The 23,541-nt window shown below is 38.0% G+C and overlaps 1 pseudogene; it reads left to right on the forward strand.

Annotated features, from left to right (window-relative positions):
• Positions 1-21,599: 21,599 nt before the first annotated feature.
• On the forward strand, positions 21,600-22,837 carry LOC106827414 (glyceraldehyde-3-phosphate dehydrogenase pseudogene; annotated as a pseudogene).
• Positions 22,838-23,541: the final 704 nt, after the last annotated feature.

Raw genomic sequence — 23,541 nt, forward strand, 5'->3', positions numbered from 1 at the left:
TGAACCTTAGGAACATGATGCTAAGTGAAATAAGCCAGTCACAGAAATGAATACTGCATGATTCTATTTATATGAGGTATCTAGAGTGGTCAAAGTCACAGAAACAGAAAGCAAAATGGTGGCTGCCAGGGGCTGGGGTGGGAGGGGGAATGAGAAGTTGCTGTTCAATTGGTATAAAGTTTCAGTTATGTAGGATGAAAAAGTTCTAAAGATCTGCTGTATAAAATTGTGATTACAGTTAACAATACTGTACTGTACACTTAAAAATTTGTTAAAAAGGTAGAGCTCCTGTTATGTGTGGTTTGTTTTTTTTTTTTACCACAATAAAAGAAAAACATGTACTTACTAAATTAAGGGGGATAGGACACTGAAGAAATGACTTACAAGATCAAATGAATGTTTTTTATATTTAATACACATGAAAGTGGAATCACTATAAGACAGATTGTTGAAATAATATCATTAGTTGATCGACAAGAAAGAGGAAATAAGGAAGACATTGGAACTTCTTTAAACATCTCACCTATTTCTAAACATTTTTCTTTTTCTTTGCTTGATCTTGTCGCACCAGGACCAAAATTACATTTATGAGTTCTGAAGTAAGGATTAATACTAATCATCACATAATTACAGTATCTCTAAATATTACTGTCTGAATTTCTAAAGAAATGATGGTATAAGTTGTTCTTTCTCCTCATATATTTAAGCTGGGATTAACAATTGCTGCTTCTTTCCTACCTAGTGGACAAGACAGTCTCATAAGTTTTTACTTATTCGACACTACTCCATACAACTAGGGATGGGTAAAGGGGAAAATACTGGCCAGACTCATATTGCTGGTCAGCTATATAAGTCAGTCCTCTTGCTGAACCTGATAATCCTACCCCAGGAGGGAAATCTGGTTGAAAATTAGTGATAAATGGAAATAAGAGGAAATGATTGCTGAAGGAAAGTAAGCCTATGAAAGGATAATAGGAAAAGGAAAAGCTAAATTTACTTTGGTACTTTATGAGTGGGTGAAAATAAAAGAATGATATTAACTTTCAACTGTATTAACAGGCTCTCATAAGAGTGAAGCTATTTTCCTGTATAAACCTCCTCCTTTGTTTGAAGCTAAAGGTCTATGATAGGTCCCAGTGGATTTAAGAAGCAAGCAATTTGAAGCCATCTATAGGATGCATCTCCACAATGCTTCTGACACCTTTCAGATGACCACTTGAAATTATCATTTTACAGAACACGTCTATTAAAGAGAACAGACCCCTTTTGAGAGGTAACATGCTGGAACTTTTGTCTCCTGAATGTAACCACCCCAGACTTTCAAACAAAGGTAGTGACATGCAGAATTTATTCTGGTGATGGGAGCAATAGGGGCGGTAACTAGATCCAGTTTTGAGAGACAATATTGCTATCTTGAGGGACATGTCAGCAGCAGTGTCTTCATGAATTCAGCTCAGTGGAATATGGATCAAATGGTTCTGAGATTCCGTGAGCTACATGGAATTCTTTAATAAAGTCCTTATTTGCTTAAATTGGTAGAGTTGTTTTTACCACTTGCAATTAAAAACTTTGAGCATCACCAAATTGCATATTTAAAAGTAGGGGGCTATTAAGTAATAAGCCATAACATGTGGAATTGGATGAATACAGCATATGGAGCAGAATTAGGTAGCACCATACCATCCAGTCAAGAACGCTGGTAAATCTTACTACTCAACAATGAAACATTTGATTCAACTATTTCCTGTACCTCAAGATGTGGGACTAAGGTTCAAACAATCCCAAAGGAGACTATAAAATTGGGACAGTAGTAGGAAAATTCAGGATGTTAGGGTGCATTTGTTATTTCATATAGTTTTCGGTGAAGGCAGTAGGGCACAAGGAAGGGAGAGTGTGAGGGTCACTATTCTAGAAGTAGAAGGACAAGGACATACAGGTTTTCTAAGAGAGAAAATGTCTGCCTGTGCTACAAACTGAATCGACTGAGAGACCCATCATTTAGAGAATGGCAGAGCTGAATAACTGGAACAGAAGTAAAGAAGGGGACACTTAGCAGAAGAAAAAACTTAGAGGACTCTTAGTGTCCGCTGCACAAGGAGACAGAGGAAGCCTACGTAAGATTCAGAGCGGGGCCTCTCCAACCAAAGAAAGTGGCTCAATATCATAGGAAATGACTATTGGATATGCACCAATGAAGGCAAGATCTAGGCCATTTGCTACTTAATATCCCATGAAGAAAATCCAAATGATGAAATTTCTTAACTCTAAAACACTTCCATTTTACCACTTGACTTCTTTAAGAATCAAACTTATTTGCTCTTTGCCCAGGCTTTCACAAAATCTAATGGATGAAGAAAGCTGGCTAACCACTAAAATTAAAAGCTGAAGGAGGTACCCAGCACAGTCATGAGGAGCTCAGACAAGGGGCCAGACCCAGATTTCAAGCAATGTCTGTCCCTCCCTGGGACAGTTACTTGTCTCTCTAAGCTTCAGTCTCCTATTCTTTACATTACAGTCTATTTCTTGGAGTTTACAGGAGAATTAAATAAAAAGAATATAAACTTCAAAGCATATTCCCAGGCATATAGCAAGTACCAGATAACTATTATTATGGTTTCTTATTACAAAACATTTATATGGAACATGAATCCTAAATTAAGCCTAATGGATATGATCAAAACAGTCATTTGGAATTTTTAAAGATAAGTTTCTTAATTAAAAGATTATATGGTCATAACTTTTCAGCTATGGCCATTAACAGAAAGCTCACAGTGACACTATGATAATTTAATATTAAGGTCTTCATTATATAAATAACAAAGATATGGACTTTAGATATATAAGAAGCAACAAAGATAATCAGGAATTTGTCACATAATAGGAAACACGCATGGGAAAATATCCTACTAAAGATGGCAAAATAAAACTGTATTCAGAATCTCTGCTCAAAATTTAACAAAGTTTATTGCTCATTTTAAAAAGGAGAAACTTTGCAAACACAACGCATCAGCAGCAACAAAAAACAGAGGAAACCTTTTGACATAGACTTTGGATCTTTTGTAATTCAGTCTACTCCTAGCCCTGTTCCCAACACATTGACCCAAAATTGGTACCAGGAAAAGAAAGAAGGTGAATGAACAAAATCCTAAGAATCCTCGTTAACATAATCCCCATGCCCTTTCCTTACCTCCATTGGAAAAAAGGCAGGTTAAAGAGGTTTCACTCTGGAGAAAAGCTAAGCAAAGCCACCAAATGTGGAAGTTCCTCTCTATCACCACATGTGCTCTGCAGAGCAAGATAAACGGTTAGAGATTCTCACTTTGGTATCTCCAGGTCAGGAGAAAAGGAAATGAGGAGGAAAAATGGCCATAATTACACAAGCACCAATAAACTTTGACTCATGGGAACTGAACGGAACAGAGAAAACAAACTTGCTGAGGATACGAGAAGTGAATGGATAAATAGTGACCCAATGGAATTCTATAAAACAGTGAAAAGAAAGAAACTCCAGCTGCATCCAACAACATAGAGGAATCTCATAAATACAATACTGAGCTAAAGAAGAAATTTTATTAGGAATACATACAGTTTAATTCCATATTTTCCAGAAGTGCAGAAATAGTTCATCATATATGCACATTAAAAAATTTTACTCTAAAGAATAAAAATATACATTTACTTGCTTCTATTTTGATGTAGGGTCATGGCTTTTTTTTTCAGTACAGTCACATGCTGAATAATGAAGGACCACATGTACCACGTTGGTCCCATAAGATCATAATAGAGCTGAAAAATTCCTATCACCTGGTGATGTCGTAGCCTTCATAACATCATAGCACAATGCATGATGCTCGTGTTTGTGGTGACGCTGGTGTAAACAAACTTACTGTGCTGCCGGTCATATAAAAGTATAGCACATAGACTCATGTACAGTACATAATACTTTATAATAAATGACTGTTATTGGTTTACGTAGTGACTATACTATACTTTTTATCATTATTTTAGAGTATATTCTTTCTACTTATAAAAAAAGTTTACTGTCAAACAGCGTGTTGTGTTACACTGGCAGCAGCCTCGTACATCTCATGTTTACCAATCTCTTGATTGCATCATTTTCTCTTGTGCTTGATTCAATCTTGTGTTGTTTATCATGGCCCCTCAGCATACGAAAGTCCACTGCTAATGTTGGCAGTAAGAGGCTACACAGCGTGATTGACCTGGAAATGAAATTAAAAGTGATGAAGGCCTACGAAGATGGAAAATCAGTGATGCTTATTGCTCTCCAGTCAGGCGTGCCCCATTCCGCCATAGCTACAGTCTTGAAGAACAAGAACAAAATGATGGAAGCTGTTAAAGGATCTGCTTCATTGAAGGCAACGAGACTAACAAAATTCAAGAAGGGCCTACACCAGACATGGAGAAACTTCTAATGACCTGGATTGAAGACCAGACACAGAAGCATATCCCTCCAGCACCACAAAGATCACGGCCAAAGCAAAATGTTTATTTGCAATGTTGAAAGGAAAGGCTGGGCCTGACTACCATGTTGAATTTACTGCTGGCTCTGAGTAGTTTAAACCCTTCAGGAATCCTTATTCATTATGTAACATGAAAGTGAGTGGTGAGTCTGCAAGTGCTGTTGTGAAGGCAGCTGAAGACTTTTTGGAAACTCTAGATAAGCTGATTGAGGAGGAAAGTTACTTGCCCGAGCAAATATTCAATATGGATGAAACCTCCCTATTATGGAAATGGATGCTTGAAAGGACTCTCATCTGTAAGGAGTCAAAATCAATGCCAGGTTCCAAGGCTTTTAAGGACAAGGTAAGTCTTGTTTGGGGGCAATGTTGCAGGCTACCAGTTGAAACCCTTTGTGACCTGGCACATGAGAGCCCCAGGCATTCCAGCAGGTCAGTAAGCCACACTAGAAGTGAGCTCAGTGAGGATGTGAACGGAGGTGGGGAACCAGACCCTGGGGAGGATGAGACTACCCTGGAGGAGAAGGGCAAAAGACGTGGAGAAGAGAGGGTTGTGGCTAGACTAGAGGGTTGGCCAAAAGCCAAAAGAAGGAGTCTCAGGGGGCTTTGGGGATTTACCCCAAGGCAAGCTCTTTCCGATCCCGGAGGGAGGAGGGGCAGTCTGACTCACCTCTGGGGTCAGGGTGGTGTGAGAACCTGACGCAAGAGCCGGTCAGGGTTGGCAGCAAGGCCTCGCAGAACCTACTAGAACTGGGGGTTATTCGGGAAGACGGTGTCACACTGCTGGGAGGTTGATGTCCGGAGCCTGCAGGGCCCGGTCCCTCCCTCCCTGCAACTGGCCCTGGCGCTGGGCCCCCGCCTGGCTCTGCTGCAGGCCTGTGCTGCTGGGGGTGGGGGCAGCTCCTGTCCCAGCCCCGAGGCCAGGCTGGCCCTCACAGCACTGTCAGGGCCCCAGCTGCAGAGGTGCCAGAGGGGGCACGCGGGAAAGAGAAGTGGCCCAGCAGGAAACTCCTAGGCTGACTCTCCAACAGGACTGAGGGTTTGCCAGACCGCTGGAGGTAAAGGAAGCCCCAGCCCAGGGAACTTCAGAAGCAGAAAAGTGGAGGATTCGAATCACAGGTCACTGGGATGTGAAATGCTGAGGGCGGAGAGGGGCTGGCATTAGGTAGTGCAATGGCTCTGTCAGAGAGTGGACCACAAGATCACGAAGACATGATCTCCTGATGACTGGGGAAAAAATGTGTACATTCGAGCAAGCTTGAGACATCCCATTTCCTGACTGCAGTGTGGGCTCTTCCCTTGATGGTTGATGCTAAGTCTCCTAGTAACTGCCCCCAAATACCCTCCCTTCACACAAAATTCCAGAAACCTGAGTATGTACTTACTGCAAGCAGTAAGGTATTGCTCAGACGTTGGAAGCAAGCTGGAGAATGCCCAGGGATAAGACAGGGGCCTGGTCGTGCAGGGGCTCACACAGGAAGGCCAAGGGTCAGGACTTTATTCTGTGGACAATTGAAAATCACCCCAAATATTTTCATTTTAGAAATCTCACATTGAATAGTGGGATGGATAAGAAACCAGCCAGGAGGCCCTTTTTTATGGGATGTGGAAGATAATGAGAGCTTGAACTACAGCAGTGGGGAAGAGAGCCGTAGAGCCAGAAAACAGTAGGTGTCCAGAAGCAGGGGTTAATAAAAGGTCGTCTTGAGGGCTGATCAATGAGAACTCCACAGGGGCTTATTGAGTCAGGGACCGCGTCTCCTCTGTTCGCCACTGGATCATCAGAACACGGTTGAATCCCTGACTGCAAAAGGAAATAAAAATAATTCTCTTGTGTGTCATTATTTGGCTAGTAGGTCATCTTTTTTTATCATATAATTGCATTTTAATATCAGTATTGTAATTGCCTGTCCATTTGTCTGTCTTCTCCACTAAGGAAAAAGCTCCTTAAGGACAGTTTCTGTGTTCACTGTGTTCATTCTGTGTTCATTCGTAGCCCCTGGCACAGTGTCTAGAACATAGCAGATGCTCAATAAAGGCTTGTTAAATGAAAAAATAAATAAGTATATAAGCACACACAATACAGGAGGAATAAGAAGTCATGGGTGACTCAGCTCCTCTTCCAAGATGCCCTCCTGAATTGCTATGCCAGCAAAATGGAGAAGTACTGTTTGGAGAATAACGTATCTTTCAAGATCTTCTTTATTGTTTGTAAGGCTCCCAGACATCCTCCTTTTATCAGTGATCTTCATCCCAATTTCAAAGTAGCATTTCTCCCTCCAAACACCACCTCTTTGATACAACCAATGGATCAAGGAGTTCTAGCAGCTTATAACACCTACTACCTGAGGAGAACCTTTGCCCGGGCTATTGCTGCAACTGAGAAGACACTATGGAGAAGACACTATGCAATTCTGGAAGGATTACAGCATCTATGACTGCATCAAGAACTTTGCTTGTGCTCGGGGTGATGTCACCAAGGAGCGTATGAATGGCATCTGGATGAAGATGCTCAAGAGGGTCATCCGTGACTTCAAAGGATTTGTCAAGGATGAGGAGGTTGCAAAAATTAAGAAGGCTGTGGTTGAGATGGCAAACAACTTTGACCTGAGTGTGGATGAGGATGACATTGAGGAGCTCCTAGAGGTGGTTCCTGAGGAATTAGCTGAAGAAGAGTTGTTAAAACTGGAACAGGAATGCATAGCCTGAACAAGAGGCAAGAGGAAAGGAAAGTGCAAGAGAAGAAAAAGAAGAACCCCCAAGAATATTTACACTGTAGGGTTTAGCAGAAGCTTTTGAAAACCTCAGCAAAGTCCTTAAAAAGTTTGAAAATATGAACCCCAACACCAAAATGTTTTCATTAATAGAGAGGAGTGTTCGTGGTGTATTATTTGCTTACAGGCACATCTACGATGAAAACAAGAAGCAAACAAAGCAAACCACCATGTACATATTTCTGAAGAGTGACACCTCCTCAAGAAGACCCTCAGCAGGTCCTTCAGGCGGTATTCCAGAAAAAGAGATTGTAACCATAGAAGGTCACAGCTCCATGCGTGTTATTGCCCCTGAAGACCTTCCAGTGGGACAAGATGTGGAGGCGGAAGACAGTGATATTGATGATCTGACCCTATGTAGACCTAGGCTAATGTGTGTGTTCGTGGCTTCGTTTTTAACAAAAAAAAAGTTTAAAAGTAAAAAAAATACTTAAAAATTTTAAAAACAGAAAAAAGCTTAAGAAAAAAGATATAAAGAAGAAAATATTTTTGCATGGCTATAAATGTGTTTGTGTTTTAAGCTAAGTGTTATTATAAAAGAGTCAAAAAAGTTTAAAAAAATTTAAATGTTTATAAATTTTAAAAGTTACAGTAAGCTAAAGTTAATTTATTATTGAAGAAAAATCTCTTTTTATAAATTTAGTGTAGCCTGAGTGTACGTTGATAAAGTCCACAGCAGTGTACAGCAAGGTCCTAGGCCTTCACAATCACTCACCACTCACTCACTGACCCACCCAAGCGACGTCCAGTGCTGCAAGCTCCATTCATGGTAAGTGCCCTCTACGGGTGTACCATTTTTTATTTTATGTCATATCTTTACTGTACCTTTTCTATTTTTAGATATATTTAGATCCACAAATACTAACCATTGTGTTACAGTTGCCTCCAATCTTCAGTACGATAGCATGCTGTACAGGTTTGTGTCCTAGGAGCAATGGGTTATACCAAGAGCCTAGGTGTATAGCAGGTTGTATATCTAGGTTTGTGTAAGTGCACTCTATGATGTTCGCACAATGACAAAATCACCTAACGATGCATTTCTCAGAATGTTTCCCATCGTTCAGCCACATATGACTGTATGGGTCTACAGATTAGTTCTTCTTCAATATTTTCATCCCTGATAATTTCCAATGATGAACAAAAACCTTGAAACAACTGTGAAGCAGACTGAGTGCAGAATCCTTTGATACATTTATGAATTTGTTTTCTTTCTTCTACTACTGTCTCAGTAACACCAGATTTGATAGCATTTTTTTTTCAGGAATTTTCCTGTATCAAATTTTGAAAAAGCATACAAATTACTTTTTTCAAATTACTTTAAAAACATCTCTTTTCCTTATCACATAATCCCAAATGAAGTTTTTAAACGTTTAATCAAGTAACGCAATTATAACTTCCACAACTGGCAAAAACATGTTTGGGAACGACCACAACTTAATCTTGACAAGCGCACAAGCCTGTTAGTGAAAGCAGAAATATATGGGTGGACGAGAGAGAACCAGACTAGCCACAGGTCGTGGGCATCAGTCATTACGTTCTATGGATGATATATGGAGGATCAGTTAATCAGGAAGGTTATACGAGTGGAAGTCTCCTAAGTAAGTGACATAGAGTAAAATTTAGATTATCGAATGACAGTAAAAGCAGAGGAAAATGACAGAAAGATAAATGCAATTAGAAGAAAGATCATCACCTGGGGTGGGGGCAGTTGGGGGGGGGGCGGTGAGGAACAGACAGTGATGATTCGGTAAAAGACATTTAGCTTTCCTGAAGTAGAGAACTCAAGTGAAGCAGGAAAAGTATTTAAATACATAACAAAAGAAAATTTTCTTTAAATAAAAGAAAACTTGAATCTGTAAATTGAAAGGCACTGCATATTCCAGAAAAAAAAATATAGAATAATCAGCAGTGATCTTTTAAAAAAAAAAAATTCTAAATTATACTGACTTTCCAAGACAAAAAAATATTCCTTGAGACCTATTGAGGTAAGGAAGAAAAACGAGTCACTTGAACCAGCCCTGATTGCCTAGTGGTTAAGGCTCTGTGCACTCTCTTTCAGTGGCCCAGGTTCAGTTCCCAGGCGTGAAACCACATCACTTGTCTGTCCGTAGCCGTGCTGTGGCAGCAGCTCATGTAGAAAAACCAGAAGGACTTACACATACTTGCACAACTTGCACAAATACATGCTGGGGCTTTGAGGGGAGAGGGAGAAGAAAAAAGGAGGAAGACTGGCAACAGATGTTAGCTTAGGGCTAATCTTCCCCCTGGAAAAGAAAAAATGAGTCAATTAAAAGAGTAAAGATTAAGCTGGCCTCAGAAAATTCCAAACAATGTGAAATGCCAAAAAATAATACAGCACCAATGTTTACAAATTTCTGAGGTAAATAAAACGGAAACCAAGAATTTTAGACCTAGCTAAGTTGTCCTCCTAGAATACAGACATTTCCAAATGTGAAAGAATTCAAGAAATGTAGGACTGAAGGTATATGAAATATAGAACTGAAATTAAACAAGTGATTGAATTACATTTCAAAAATATATAAATGATATAAAACTTGACAATACAATAACATAATCTTAATGTTTCTCATAATTTTTTTTAATTTAAAAGAGATCTTTTAGGAACTAATAATCCTGTGATGAAGAAGAAGATTTCCTATTCCTTTAGTTTGCTAGTTTCATTTTCTTCTATTAAATTCAAGTAAAATTCAAACTAATGCATTTTATTGTTAAACAGTATGTATCCCATTATTCATTTTTATAAAACTATTATTTCTGTCTAGGCTTCTTTCATTACAATGAACAGAAAGAAATATGAAATTATAATTACTTAATGTTAACTTAATTGTTATTTCTGGGTGGTGAAATTGGGATTTGTCTTCTGTACGGTTTGAACTTTTTGTATTGCCTTTCTAATATATTTTATAAATACAATAACATCATTATTCTAAAACAAATAAAAGTTAGAATACACAAGAAACTGTAGGTGCAATAAAGATAAAATTTGCCTAACCATCTTGACCTTTACTCTAAAAAGCCCTTCATTTTCATTATTACTCAACTGATCAAAATCCTACATCTGACTGCATAGCCAACACACCATTAATTTTTTTAATTAATAAAAAAAGCAGAATGCCATGCTAGCAGCCAATCCTGCAGAAGAATTTTAGAAAGAAATTTCCCTCATTAATTCCTTGTCAAGCAAAAGTACTAATTGCCTCTAGAAGAAAAACTGGTGGGAGAAGAAAGGAAATGATTTAAAAGGACTCAAGGCTTTGCTCTCTCACAAATCGTATAAAGACTTATTACTCTGTATGTTACAGACTGAATGACCACAATGTGCTCTGTTTAGGGTTCTACTGTATTTCTCAGGTGGGTGCAGGTTTTTCTAGCATATCCAAGGTTGTAAGACACACTGGGTTCCTTCTGATTTCAAAGCATTATGTAAATATAATATATTAACCAGTGATCCTGTATTTGGAATGTTAAAAATAAAATTTGTTCTAAAAAACTAAATGGTCCATTTTATAAGTAAAAAGTAAGACCATTTTAAGTTATAAAAAAACTTCAAGATATCAACACTGTCAAAACAAAAGTTGCAGTAGTTTCAAGTTTGACAAAAGAATAAAGTTTTTTTATGGAAGGCCAATTATTTCTTGCCTTCCCCAAATGAAGAAGGATTTCTTTCTAACGATCTGTTTATTCTAACATTCAGCTATATTTAAATTTAAATTGTTTTATTTGTGAATATAATTGAACAATGGTAAATCCTTGAAATTAGTTACCTAGTACAATTGGATGACTTCCAATCAAAAAAAAAAACCTTTCAAAGGAAAAACACCTGTCCAGATCTAAGGTCTTTATAGGCACTTGTAAATCCAGTTAACACTCTACTTAACATTCTAACTATGACTTTAAACCCAGTTAAACTTCCAAATCTATGATAATGCATGATACTGTTTTCTAGAAAATCCACATGAAGTTATTTCAACGCATGGAAAACAAAGACTTTAAATAATGTGATTTAATAATTGTTTTCTTATTTTTAAATCCTTCTCTCTTTTTTAAAATGAAATATGCAGTATAATATGCCTCTATCTTCTTTCTTTTCAAGTGGAACCATCTCTTCTGTTTTCTGTTTCCATCAGTATATAAACTTGTTGTTCCTCCTGAAAAGGAGAGAGAAAATGGGAAGGGCAAATCATTGTTGTTGTGTCAATATTTCTCTAATTCAAAGGTGCCAGGACTGTATATCAAGAAACAGCACCACTGAAATCCACTAGTTAGATCCGTGAACAACTGAAAGTGAACTAACCTGAATACATTGGTATTGTGGATTCGTATCTCTTTATTGTCTTAATGTTTGTTATCCATTTGAATAGTTAAGTTTTAAAAACAACTTTGAGTTAGTTCTTTCACGTCAAAGAATCAGTTATTTGTATTCTTGAACATTTAGATTGTTTTCAATTTTACTAATATAAGCAACAATTATTTCCTTAAAATACATTCCTAAGATTTAAAATATTCATTGTGTGCATATTTTTCAGACTTATGATATAGATAACCAAACTGTCCCCTAAAAAATAATACAGAACTCTGATTTCACTTAACCCTAGATAACACTAGATAGTTTATCATTTTTCATCTTTTTGGCAATGTATACTTAACCTTGCCTCTTCATTTGTGGTTGTAGTTTCCACGCTCTAATTTCTATTAACAAGAACTAAAACATAGATAGCTGTGGATAACCATAGAGTCAGCTCCTGTGCCCTGCCGTGTCAGACTGGAGTTATGAGTGAGAGAAGAAGTGAGAGGACGAGATTAGTTGCTGGGAAGTGCTTTAGTAGATCCAGATTGTAGGAGAGACAGGCAAGAACTACAAGACTGAGCATGGGTTCGATTTAGGGAAGTTTTAGGAAATTTGGGAAGAGGAAGAAGATGCCTTCTTGGTACCATAGATGAGAGTGAGAAAGAAATAAAGTCATTTCTTAAGTTTTATTGTGCGTTTTAAATGATCTACTCCCCCATCATTTTCATTTTCAAGAGATTTCAGTAAATATCTATGTTGTTTTTCAATTATTTTGAGACTGTTTGAATGCTGTTTCTTTGAATGTGCCTCCCAGCTATGACTGAGCGACTGGGCGATTCGGCTTTAGGAGTGTTACATTGATTGCCATAATTCATAAGTCTAAGATACAGTAATGTCAATTAGAATATGTCAAAAACATTGGTAATATTCTTTTTGTTATAGTCTTTAATAGTATATTTTGTTGTATTTAATACTTTATTATTTTTAATACTACTTTTATAATATAAAAAGCAATATATTTTGGGTTTTGTCAAAATATGAACATTCTGACCTATCATAAATAATGCTTTTGTAACTGCATGTTCTATTTTTTCTCTGTATGAAATTACTGTATGAGTTTTTGTTTTTGTATTTTTAATCATGACGTATTTTATATTAAATTACTCATCGAGATATCTAAAAAGAAACTCACATTAATAAAGGTAAATGTTTCTACTGTGTTTAGATGGGATTTAATAGTTCCAAAGAAATAAAAAGAAATTAAAAAGAAAAGTGTACCATTAATTTGTTGTATCAGGTGTCCATCAAAAATGTATCTTTAATTAATTACAGGTGCTTCTTTAACTTTCAAATATCTATTACACACTTACAAGGTGTCAGACACTGTGCTAGGAACTGGAGCTAGAGCAATAATAAAGGCAGGCACAGTGTCTTCCTGAACACACTTGTTAGAGGGAAGAAGATGTTAATTAATCAAACAAATGAAAGATAAACTTGAATTTTTGACAAGTGCTACAAGTTGTGATAAGTCCTATGAAGATTTATGATAATAGTATTTGACCTGAAAATTTTTTCTTTTTTGTTTGATAAGAAACTACTTATGTTGCGGCCGGCCCCATGGAGCAGCAGTTAAGTGCACATGTTCCGCATCAGCAGCCCGGGGTTTGCCGGTTTGGATCCTGGGTGCAGACATGGCACCGCTTGGCAAGCCATGCTGTGGTAGGCGCCCCACATATAAAGTAGAGGAAGATGGGCATGGATGTTAGTTCAGGGCCAGTCTTCCTCAGCAAAAAGAGGAGGATTGGCAGCAGATGTTAGCTCAGGGCTAATCTTCCTCAAAAAAAAAGAATTACTTATGTTAACTTTTTTTATCTGACACTAAGATCTAGCCACATTTTAAACATCTTTGTTTCCCATAATAACCATCTTTGAAATGACGTGGTCCACATTTTTTACACTTGAGAAACTTAATCTAAGTGCAATTGTAGCCTGGGGGAAGAGAAATATCTCCCCATTCTCCTCTTGGTTCTTATGGCTGGTTGAATAATTAAAATGGCATAAGGCAGGTTAACAGGAGAAAACTAAATTTAATACATGTGCACAAGGAATTCACATAAGCATGAAAAATTCCAAAGACAGGCAGGCAAAATGAGGTATATATGTCTTTCTGGACTAAGGAGAAAGAGGAGGAGGTCTGGGACTTCAAAGGGAAAGAAGGCGATTTATAGGAAGATGAAAAGAGTTAATGTTTGGTAAACAAATGTTTGTTGGACCATTTAGAGACAATGGGACCCAAGGAGGACTTTGATCAAATGGGCCTTTCTAGGTTCCTCCTTGTCATCCACACCTAGTTCATATTATACTAGAGTTATCTATGGCAATAGCTTCTTCATGGGATGCGCCTTCTATGTTAATTTATTTTAGGCAGTTAGGGGGAAGATCAAAGTTTCTTCCTGAGCCTTCTAAACCTTGATTGTTTCCAGCTCAAAATAATCCCTATGCTGGAACGGCACATCTTGGGGTGGCCTACCCTGAACCCCATCAGTAGCATGGAAGAGAATTTAGAAGGAGAGGCCAAATTACCTTCCCCAAGTTTTCACCAAAAATATTTGCGGGTAGGCTGAGCATTGTCAAAAGAGAAAAATTTACATTGGAAGGAGAATTCAATGAACTTTCTAGAACAAAACAATAGAACTGATATGTTTGAAAGAGAAGACATTCAAACGTTAAAAAAATAGACAACGTAAGGGAAAAATCTCATGACATAAAAACTATTCTATTTAAACTGTTGGGGAATTTAAAATCTATCAAGTGTTTATAAATTCACTAGTGTAAATATAATGTCATTTTTAAAGATATCATTTTACATTTAATTCTAGTTAATCAAATCTCAAAGAGATATAAAGAAATAAAATCATAAACGTGTCCTTTTAAACATTTTTTTCTCCAAAATCACTTGCTAACTTGCTAAAATAAATTAGATCTCCTTACCAATCAAAAACATTATAATTTATGTTCTTTTATCTTTTCCTGCTTATACTAGAATAAAAAAATTAGTCATTGAAAACATGACACTCAAAGAAGGTAGATCAAGGAGTAAAGCTTGTTTCTCTTTCAAAGACCATTCCAGGTTTGCAGCCAGATACTCCACTCTCTTCTGTCATTCATGATCCAGGTAACTTTCACCTTATTTCTCTGACATCCCCTGGAGAATTTGCCTCATCTGCATTGTCAAAGCTGAGCATTGAGTACATCCGTGTTCAGCTCACAAGAAGGCAGATGTGGTTGTGTATCTCCAATGCTTTAAGACCTAGACCCAGAAGTAACACAGGTTACTTCTGTTCCCGTTCCATTGGCAAGAACATGGTCACATAAGCACAATGGAGGAAGAGGGGCTGGGAAGTATAGTCCTCAGCTGGTGGGCACACCTATCTATAACTTGATTTCCTACCAAAGAAAGTAAAAGTGGATTTTTGTTGCACATTTAGCAGTTCCCCCCATAGGTGCCTTGTACTGAATTTAATTATGCCTAAAATATTTCGGTATCATCAGATTTTTTTACTCATCATCTTGTTTTTGTCACTTGAAATATTCATTCTTTCTACAAATATTTATTGAGCAACTACTATATATTGGTACAGTAGTAGGAGTTTAGGATATAGAGAATTATATGACAGCATCCTAGATTTCCAGAAGTTTCCCATCTAGTTGAGATTAATACATACCGACTCCTGTGGCAGATGATTTAAACAAGTTTGTCATTAATAGTAGCAAAAACTCTTATAAAAAGTCTGCTCCCTCTTTATAAATATCAGGAAAACTTGAGGTTAAGCAACACAAATCTAAATGCCAGAATCCACACACTTACCTTTTCCAAAGCCAGTACTATTTGCTATATATAATGGAGGTGAGCTAACACAAAAAATCAAATTGTGAAACCAAACAGACACAAATTAGAATGCTTCTGCAGTATCAAACCTTACTGAATTTCAAAAATCCAAGCAGTAAAGAGACTCATACACAGCAGATTATGACAAATAGTTACACAGTTTACATGACAATTTTCAGGGGGCCATACATAAATCAGTAAGTGTGTTTACTACAAACAATCTTAGACAATTAGGTACATCCCAGTAAAACTTTCCACAGATAAGGACTTCCCGCTTGCTAGCAAATACCATGAATTCTTTTGCTGGAAGGTCTGTCATTAGCATATTTATAAGAAGATTAGTCCAGATCACCTCCCTTCTTTCTTTCTAAGAGTGACACAGACACACATCTCAACCCAACCCACCAAGAGAGTAGATTACAAGTTTACTGTGTTAGCCATTTAATTCCCATCTAGAGTTCTAGTTTCTTCCCTCCAAATTTCATATCTCTCTAGTTGTATTCACGGTTAAGTAAACTTAGCCGTAGAACTATAAACTTCTACACAGATATGAGTGTTTCCACAAACTGTTTTATTAAACAAAAATTATAAGCTTGCACAAGTATTTTATAAGCTAATTATCCATCTCACCATTTTTTAAATTATTTCTCAATGTAGGGACATATTGAAAGGGGGAGAGAAAGCCATTACATGATATTCTTCTCAGAGCAGAGCCAAAAGCTTGCAAACAAAACTCAAGTTCTCTCAAAATTCTACTACAGCAATGAGTCCAAGCAAAGCTACTCACAGCTGGGATTTGAAGAGACCCATGATAAGGAGGTGAAGAAAAGACTCATGAGAGAATGAAAATGGAAAAATAGAAAGGTATAGAAATTTTAAACCACTTTCTTTTAGTACATCTAGATTCAATCAGATGGGGTCTCCAGACTCTCATACAAATCACTTTTCCTCATTGGCCATCATGGAGAGTTTAAGAACCTACAGAGAATTTAGATGCTCTGAACTGAAAAGCATGAAGTCTACAGCTGCGTTACATCCAGCCTTGAGAGTCACTCCTGCTATATTCCAGAAAATTAATTTTCCACCTAGTGATTTTCTTTGATTTTCCATAATGGAACGTTTAAAAATCTACAGATCCAAGAATTTAAAGAGCTGTAGGCAGTGTTCAGTCAACTAGTTCTAACACAGCACAAGATACTCTGAAATTAAGGGCAGAGGAATGGAGGTTACTTGAAGCTGTGAGGATGAAGAAACCCTTTTAAGAAGAATATATAAAAGGAAGATGAGTAGGCTGAGAACTAAATCTTGATTAATGTTCACATTTAAAGGATGAGAAGAGTAAGAAAGTCTAATATATATTCACCTTTTTGAATGTGTGTGTGTATGTGTGTGATCAGCCAGGTAAATGTAGAGCTGAGATAGTGGAACAAAGAAAGGCTAGCATGTTCAATAGTGCCATGTTTCAGAGAAGTCAAGAGAGACATGAACTGAAGGCAAAAAGTTAAATGTGATGATTAGTTCATTGGTAACAACAGAGAGACATCATCAGAGTAATTGGAAAGAAAAACAAAGTTTCCAGAAGATAAGGAGCGAGAGTATGGTCAGAAATTATGGCAAAGTATGTCAATTGATCTTTTGAAGAATATTGCAATGAAAGGGCAGAGGTCATTTTGAATTTAACTTACTAACATTTTTATTGGCTTTAACATCTACCAAATGCTGTATCTAACTTGCCAAATCATTTTTTCCCTTTTTAACTATTTATTGAAAAACTAATTCTTCTAAAACATCTATGGAATTAAGAATGGCAATTTTCCAACAAGCTAGAACTTGTTGAAGTAGTCCCTTCACTACTGTTCTATTAAACCATGCTGGGCCTATTTTTAGTCTAATTAAATCATTTATTTATTGAAAGCACAGAGAGATTCCACAGATCCTTTAAGTTAAACTCACTGCAGTCAAGCTTTGACTAAGGGATTCAGGATCCTATTCCCCTTTAGAATTACTTTTTTTAAATGGCAAGTGACACCAAACCTCTTAATCTCAAGTTCAGGTGCCCAGTGTACAATATGCCAATCACTGAGACACCAGTACTTGGAGATGGAGAAAGCTTTATTCAAACTGGCCAAAATGAGAAAGTGGGAGGATAGGTTCCCTCAAATCTGCCTTAATGAAAGAAGAAAGCAGGGGAACTTTATAGAGCTAAGGGGCTTGGGAGGAGGAGTTTCAGAGAAACAAAGGGAAAATTCATGTTTCTTTCACTCCAGATAAGCCCTTGGGAAATCAGACTTCTGGTGCCAATGGCAGTTGGGGGCTGGTTCTCTGGTGATCATAACTTCCTTAAAGGCATTCTTTTCCTTCTGCAAAGCAAGCTCATAAATCCTTGTGATCCTTGAGTAACCCCACAGGTTAAACAACAAAACAGCAAATTAACAAGATTAACTCATTTTCATGTGTGTCTGTGTTGAGAACAAGGTCGAAGGGTAATCATTTTCTTATTGAATATTTATAGTGACCCTCAGGCACCCAGCTGGGAGAGGAATGTAGTTACTTTAGCTGAGAATTTAAAACTCAAATTACTTGCACCTAATTCTTATTTCAATCTTATTGAGAAAACATGTATTTTATACTGAAGGACAAACAAAATCTAGATGAGGAAATGACAGAATTTAGGGTGTGCTGGATTTAAACATGGGAACTGTGAAGATCAAAGCAATGGACTGAGAAGATAGTTTGGAGGCAGTGGAAAGGAGAATTGGAAAGCTATGGATTCCTGGAGGAGATTGTCACTGCCCAAGCCAGAGAGGAGTGTAGTCTCAGTTAACGTTGTATGACAGTAGGAAAAAGAAATAATGAGGCAGAGCTGATAGTCATTATAAAGGAATAGCAGCAGAGTTCAGCAATAGATTGGATACAGAGACAAACTAATAGAGACAGGGTTATAGGATAGACATTCATGGTCTTTTGACATAATTTGGCTACCTGTGTGAAGAACCAACCCTACAACCAATCATAGAACTTCAATCTGGTGCTTTAATTAAAATGTTATTTGAAAATCAATAATCAGTGAAGGAAATGAAGCATTCTGCTTCTACACCAATTCTACTCTTAGAGCATTTTCATGCTCCCACAGTTGATTTTCAACAGTCTTGGGTCTTTTGCATATTACTGTATGTATATGTATATATGTCTATATAATATATACACAAAAATAAATATATATTTCTGTATATATACACGCATATATGTTACATATATGTGTATATATATGTATAAAATGCATATATATGTATATATGTATAAAATGTATATATATGTACATTTTGAGCTCCAAATATTACATATATATTTAATAGTAGTTTATAATAAATCTCTTTCACTAATGACAGTTCTTGTACCATGTGTGTATAAAAAGGTTAATGGTTTTCTTGATTTTCCAACTCCATTAACTGATCACAAATAAAGAATCACTCTAGTTGAAGAAGGCTACATGATATCTATCTAAGCAATATGATAGTCCAAATATCTCCCCTGACACTTACCTTTAGAAGCCATGTATTGAGATGGTGTTGTTGCAAGACAGAAGGAACCTGGATCCCTAAGTCATCAAGTGAAGAAGAACCCCCAACCCGAGGCACATTGGACTTGGCGTGAGCAATAAATAAACATTTGTTGTACTAAGTCAATGAAATTTCAGGATTCATTACCACAATGAAGTCTAACCCAATCAAACTAAATAAAAATGGACTGGGCTCTGGATATGCAAAAAGGAAATGGCCACTCTGAAAAGTCTCAACCATAGGACTGTCCTCATAAGGGCTTGGGGTCCAAATTTATGTTACCAGCATTGTTCAGAAAACTCCTAGCTGAGAAATTAACTTAAAGTTGTCCCTAGCTGCTAGCACTCCATAGGTATATAATCAAAATAGGACTAACAAGTTAAGTATTGATAAAACACCCCAAATATGTGCCCCCAAGTCAAAATTATACAATTACAGCATATGAGGAAACAAGCCACTATGAACAAAGGCCATCAGATAATAAATTTAGCACAATGACTTCAGATACTGGAATTATAAGACCTAGAATAACACGTAAATGTGTTTTAAATTTTTGAAAGAATGAAAGATTGAATCCCAAAACTCAGAAAATATCCTGTCTGAAACAAGCAGACAGATTTTAAACTAAAATAAATAATACAAAAATTGAAATAAAAATACCATGAATATGTAGAAATAGCAGGTTAAAGACATCTGAAAAGATTACTCATAAGTAAGAAAATAGATGTAAATAAATTATTCTGGAAGACCTAGGAAGAAAAAGAAATAAAAGGAAGATTAAGAAACATGGAGGATAGGGGCTGGCCCCGTGGCCGAGTGGTCAAGTTCGCGTGCTCCGCTGCAGGCGGCCCAGTGTTTCGTTGGTTCGAATCCTGGGCGAGGACATGGCACTGCTCATCAGACCATGCTGAGGCAGCGTCTCACATGCCACAACTAGAAGGACCCACAACGAAGAATATACAGCTGTGTACCAGGGGGCTTTGGGGAGAAAAAGGAAAAAATAAAATCTTTAAAAAAAAAAAAAAAGAAACATGGAGGATAAATTGAGGGTGAATATATTTTAATTGGAGTTCCAAAAGATAATGAATAGATGGGAAAGAAGCAAATTTGAAATAAACGATGGCTGAAAATTTCCCTGAATCGATGAAAAACATAAATCCTCAAATTCAGGAAACATGATATTTCTCAAACAGGATGAATAAAGGAAAATCAAACTTGGACAAATCATAGTGAAAATACACAACTTCAAAGACAAAAAGAAGATTTTAAAGCAACCAGAGAGAAGAGACAGATTCTCTGCAAAGGAGTGACAATTAGGCTGACTTTGTTCAGTTAGGTAAAGATTATAATATTTTGTGAATAATCACCTATAAACATAGGTGAAATGCAAGAATGGTTTGACACTAGAAAATTTATTAATGCATTTCACTACCTTAACAGATTGAAGAAAAATTAGTGGACCATCTCATAAGAGTATGTTAAAATGGAGCACTTTTCTGTTTTGCTGAAACCACAAAGGACAGGAATAAATAGTAAGTCCTGCATAACTGCACATTCTAAAGCAAGAGTCTGGTCCAACTGCAGAACGTTCAGAAGAAATGGTAGAAAACTAGTTCAGTGACGCTTGGCCCATCACATAATATGAGGATGTACACAGGGAAGTGAAAGTCTTGATCAACTGGTTGAACAAATTGGTAGAGAATATTCCTTTGCAAACAGTCGTTGGACTGCTGTGCACTTCTTCCTGACAACTGCCAAGGAAAGCAGGGAGAGGGTGCTTCAAGCCAACAGAGATGAAATACAAGGAAACTGCTTGATATACATGCACCTGGGGTTTGGAACTTACAGAGGATCAGTTTTTTAAACATGCCTGAAAAACATAAAGGTAAGAGGTTGTAGCTATGGACCCAAGGCAGCAGCGAATAGAGAGGTTAGCCTGAATTAGAGGTGGGTGGAACTTCCTGGAGAAGGAAACAAGCAGACAAAAGAACTCCTGAAAACATAGAAACTGAAAGGCAGAGTCTTAAATGTGAAACTGAAGTTGATACAACCTTTCACAAAGGAACTGGGGTTGAAGGTTCCCAGGAAAAAAGCCTCTGGATAGCTCAGAAATGCTTTCCAGAAAGAAAAACAGCAGCTTTGAATGTCTGCCAAGTCCATAAGTTTCTACCACTGAAGCAGGAGAATACCAGCCACTTAGACCTGTTCTGTTTTCCCCCTATCCCCTCCCCCTAGGCCTGACTCTGGAAGTCTACAATAGCTAGTGGGCAGAGGAGGAGGCAAAGTTCTGAGGAAAGAAGCTGACCATGATCCTTGTCCCACTTCAAGCTTCCAGGCCTAGGACAAAATCAAGCTGGGACATGGGAAAAGGATCTGGGCTGGGAAAGCTCAGATTTCAGATATCTGCCGCATGGACAATTTAGCTACTGAAATAAGACTATTTCTGGGCTTAGAAGAGATTGAAGACTAGCAGTGGCAGGAAACACCACATGATCTACATTACATTTGATCCAAGGTCAGGAAAAGAACTAGGGCACAAAACATATATGAAGTGAGGCTCTCTGCTCCTCCTCGTTCGACAGACAGCCGCTTCCCTTCAGCACTGCTAGCCGCGTGCCCGCGACGCGATGGTGAAGGTCGGAGTAAGCGGATTTGGCCATATTGGGCGCCTGGTCACCAGGGCTGCTTTTAACTCTGGCAAAGTGGATATTGTCGCCATCAATGACCCCTTCCTTGACTCAACTACATTGTCTACATGTTTCAGTATGATTCCACCCATGGCAAGTTCCATGGCACAGTCAAGGCCGAGCACGGGAAGCTTGTCATCAACGGAAAGGCCATCACCATCTTCCAGGAGCGAGATCCCACCAACATCAAATGGGGCGATGCTGGTGCTGAATATGTTGTGGAGTCCACTGGTGTCTTCACTACCTTGGAGAAGGCTGGGGCTCACTTGAATGGTGGAGCCAAAAGGGTCATCATCTCTGCTCCTTCTGCTGATGCCCCAATGTTAGTGATGGGCGTGAACCACGAGAAGTATGACAATTCCCTGAAGATTGTCAGCAATGCCTCCTGCACCACCAATTGCTTGGCCCCCCTGGCCAAGGTCATCCATGACCACTTTGGCATCGTGGAGGGACTCATGACCACAGTGCATGCCATCACTGCCACCCAGAAGACCGTGGATGGCCCCTCTGGGAAGCTGTGGAACGATGGCCAAGGGGCTGCCCAGAACATCATCCCTGCTTCTACTGGTGCTGCCAAGGCTGTGGGCAAGGTCATCCCTGAGCTGAATGGGAAGCTCACTGGCATGGCCTTCCGTGTCCCCACCCCTAACGTGTCAGTCGTGGATCTGACCTGCTGCCTGGAGAAAGCTGCCAAATACAATGAGATCAAGAAGGTGGTGAAGCAGGCATCGGAGGGCCCCCTCAAGGGCATCCTGGGCTACACTGAGGACCAGGTTGTCTCCTGCGATTTTAACAGTGACACCCACTCTTCCACTTTCGATGCTGGGGCTGGCATTGCCCTCAACGACCACTTTGTCAAGCTCATTTCCTGGTATGACAATGAATTTGGCTACAGCAATAGGGTGGTGGACCTTATGGCCCACATGGCCTCCAAGGAGTAAGAGCCCCCTGGACCACCAATCACCCAGCAAGAGAAGGAGAAAGGCCCTCAGCTGCTGGGAATGCTTGCCCCAACTTGACCCCCTAACATATTGAGAGTCTCCTGACCTCCACAGTTTCCATCTCAGACCCCCTGAAGAAGGGGAGGGGCTTGGGGAGCCCTACCTTGTCATGTACCATCAATAAAGTACACTGTACCCAGCCAAAAAAAAAAAAAAACATATATGAAGTGAGTGGGGAGAGATGAGACGAAAGCTGTCTTCTGTTCACATCCCATTAGTCCTGCTCTCTCTCTTCAATGGTTACAACCTCAATAGATGTAGACAAAGCTTTCTGTAGAATTAAACACCCATTCACACAAAGTAAATAAATAAATGTCTCAGTAAACTATGAAGAGAAGGACATTTCGTCAACCTGAAGAAAGACATCTCCCAATTACACAAAGAAAAACTCATAGTGAATGATAAACTTTAAAGATATTTCACTTAAAATCAGGGAGAAGAAAAGACTAGGGGGCCCACTGTCATTGATTATTTAGTATTATTGTGCAGGAGGTTGTACTAGTACACCTGGTAAAAAAAAAAAAAAGTAAAATAATTTAAAAGTATAATGATTAAAAACGAAAAACAAAATTGTCATTATTTGAAGGTAATGATGGCTTCTACAGGAAATGTTAGAAAAATCTGCAAATTATTAAAATTAATGAGTTAAGCAAGTTTGTCAGATATAAGATAAATATACAAAAGTCAATTATATTCCTATTACCAGCAACAAACAGAAAATGTAATTTTAAAAAAAAACATTCACAATACCAACAAAAAAGTAATAGAGTACCTAGAAAAAGTATATATATATATATATATGTATATATATATATATATAAAACTTTTTTTTTTGCTGAGGAA

The sequence above is a fragment of the Equus asinus genome, chromosome 4 (genome assembly GCF_041296235.1).
Source record: "Equus asinus isolate D_3611 breed Donkey chromosome 4, EquAss-T2T_v2, whole genome shotgun sequence".
Classification (NCBI taxonomy): domain Eukaryota; kingdom Metazoa; phylum Chordata; class Mammalia; order Perissodactyla; family Equidae; genus Equus; species Equus asinus.